We start from the raw sequence: 3,516 nt of genomic DNA on the forward strand, positions 1-3,516 counted from the left end.
GATCATCTGTCTAAAGCCGCCTTTTATGCTGATGAGGATGGTTCGAAATATTATGTATTATTGTATCTGTGGCTGTGGGCTTCCTAAAAATTTTATATTACAGACTACTGTTGCTTTTATTTATTTTAATCGCCAGATCTAAGTAATTTAGCTTTCCTTCCATTTCAGCAAGAATGACTCATATGTTCATTAGTGCACATCAGTCTCCATAAAAAATCCGCATTATATTTCCATCAAAATTTTAAAATTTATTATATTTTAAGACCTCCGCCAACACCGACCGATTGGAAAATGCTTTCAAAAATCTATTTTTTTTTTTGAATAAGCATAGCTTTTAAAAATATTTTTCCCAAAAATCACCTCGGATTATAGGAGAGTTAAGCCCTCAAGGAGTGTTTAAAAAGTTTAAAGTTTATCAGCGGCATCAAAATAATGATATTTTTGAAAGTATTGTCAAATCGTTCCAGCTCCGAAATGTTTTGGCAGGAGGCATTAAAATATATAAGTCGTATAATTCCGGTGAAAAATCCGTACATTTTTTTGGAGAGGTATTTATGCACACTAGAATGATCCCAAAATGCTTGCGAAAAAGGTAAAGTCGGATTTTTCTATATCGAAAAAAAGAAAGTTTCCCATGCGTTTTGAGAAGAACACTTAGAAAAAGACCAATATAGGAATGAAAGTAAAGGTGAGTACGTACATAGATAAAGAAAAGGATAAAGTCAAATTTAAAAATAAAAACAAAAACAAAGCTGCGTAAAGATAAAGGCACAAATGAAGACCAGGGTAAATTTAAACACTTTACTACATATACAAAAAAGTAAAAACAAAGATAAATATAAAGAAAAAGAAGGGGATACCGATAAAAGTAAAGATGAAGATAGGGGGAAAAAGATTAAATAAAAATAATTATAGAAAAAAGGATATGGATAGAGACATAGAGACTCAATCTGGAACTATTTTGAGATTTTCGGGATTCTCGGGACGTATCGATATAATAATCGATATTTTTATCGATTTTGTTATCGAAATTTTTATCGATTTTTCTGTAGATATTTTCAGAACTTGTAGATATAATAATCGATATTTCTAACGATTTTTATCGATTTTGTAATCGATATTTGAAACGATTTTGTTATCGATATTGTTATTGATATTTTTATCGATTTTGTTATCAATTATATATCGATTTTATTATTGATTATTTATCGATTTTGTTATCGATTATTTATCGATTTTTTAATATATATTTTTATTGATTTTTTATCGATTTTTTTATCGATATTTTTTTCGACATTTTTGTCGATTTTCTTATCAATTTTTTTTTGTCGATTATTTATAGATTTTTTATCGATATTTTGATCGAATTTCTAATCGATTTTACTACCAATAGTAGTATCGGTTTTGCTGTCCAAATTTTTGTCAAAATTGATTTTGTTACCGATATTTTTATCGGTTTTGTTATCGATATTTGGTTGGGTGTTACTATCGATTTTGTTATCGATAAAGATAAAGGACAGGAACAGAAAAACATAAGTGTTATTAGAACGAACAGGGGTAGAGTTAGGGATCTAGATCAGTGGAACACAGCGCTGGCAGAGCTTCCAATACAAGCGCAAAATTTTTGTCTCAGTATGTGTGTACTCAAAAAAACAACTTGCGCATGAGCTGCTTACTGCATGACTGCACGACTTGTACTTGAAAGCCGAGTGGCTCCATTTGGCTCACGTGTGCACCAGTGTTCGGACTTCTACCACATTGTGGTAGATCTGCCACTTTTTTGAGCATCTACCACATCTACCACACAAGGTCTGAAATCTACCACATATTCGCGTTTTTGAGTAGCTTTATTTTTCTCGACAAAATTTTTTTAATTTTAAGAGCAAAAATTGTCCAACACTGAACACTAACAACAGGCAAAATGGGAGGATTAAATAAACCGTAAAATAATAAATTTTCTCAATATTCAACATTTCGACAGGAAACATGATTTTATTGTGTTGAATTGCAAAATATATGATTTATAAAAAGGAATTAATAGCCAAAATGTTAAAAAAACGGCGATTTTTGTGCATCTAAAGTTTTTAAAGCGTAGTTTACTTTTACTTGAGAATTGTCGAAATCGGCAAATCCTAAGTAGTGGTTTCTGGAACGTGCCACAATTGTCCGCACACTGTGATGTGATAAAAAGAAAAGCTGGCAGCACTACGCAAGGTTGCAGAAATCTTTCAAAATATGTTCGAAAATTATCTTGACATGGAAGGAAAAAATTGCCAAAACTCAACGGCATTTTTAGCAACTTCAATCTTGCACTTTATTATTTTAATATAAATTTTTTTAGATTATAATTAAAATGTTTGCAATTTAGGTGAAACACTCGGCCCAGTCGAATGTAAAAAAAAAGGTAGGCGCGCCTGGGCCACACAGGAGAAGTGAAACTTGCGTTACATACATATCTAATTTGTCTCATAACCAATATACATACATACATAAGGTTATATTTTTTGTCTTTTTTCTATCTAGATCCCTACCTCTACCCCTGTGCGTTCTAATTACATTTATCTTATTGTGTTTTCTTTATCTTCATTTTTGTCTTTATACTTTTTCGATAATAAAATCGATAGTAACATCCAATGAGATATCGATAGCAAAACCGATAAATATATCATTAACAAAATCGATGAAAAATTCGATAAAAATTTCGATAGCAAAATCTATTAGAAACCCGATAAAAATATCCATAACAAAATCGACGAAAACATCCATAACAAAATCGTTAAAAATATCGATAACAAAATCGATCAAAATATCCATAACAAAATCGATAAATAACGATAAAAATATCGATAAACATCGATAGCAAAATCGATAAATAATAATAATAATAATAGATTGGCGCTTACACATATGTATGTTAGTGCTTGGCCGAGCTTCTCCTCCGACTTGTGGCGTGCGCCTTGATGTTGTCACACAAAGCGGAAGGACCTACAGTTTTACGCCGACTCCGAACGGCGATTGTATTTTTATGAGAATCTGTTCTTCATGGCAGAAATACACTCGGAGGTTTGCCATTGCCTGCCGAGAGACGACCGCTGTTAAGAAAAAAACCTGTTTCTATAGAGTTTGAACCCAGGCGTAGCGGAGTGGAAGCGCGCACTGCATACCACTACACCACAGCGGTCGATAAATATCGATAACAAAATAGATAAATACCGATTTAAAAATCGATAAATATCGATAACAAAATAATTTCATTTACCAGATTCGGAAACAGTTGAAAAAGTTTATTACCATCCATTAGACACTAATGATTAGAGTAAAACAAGCTTTGAAAACATAAGCATTACTTACGTATCGAGAAAAAACTAGTTCCTCTAGATGTACACTCACATTTATGTATTTTGTGCACGAAGTAGTTAATTTTATTGATGGGTAATCTACGAAATATTATTTCGGTTATACTTATATTTACTTATATACCACTTCAAAAGATTACTACTTCAATCAGTTACTGTT

This window comes from Rhagoletis pomonella, unplaced genomic scaffold (genome assembly GCF_013731165.1).
Source record: "Rhagoletis pomonella isolate Grant_MI unplaced genomic scaffold, Rhpom_1.0 Rhpom_scaffold_00012, whole genome shotgun sequence".
Classification (NCBI taxonomy): domain Eukaryota; kingdom Metazoa; phylum Arthropoda; class Insecta; order Diptera; family Tephritidae; genus Rhagoletis; species Rhagoletis pomonella.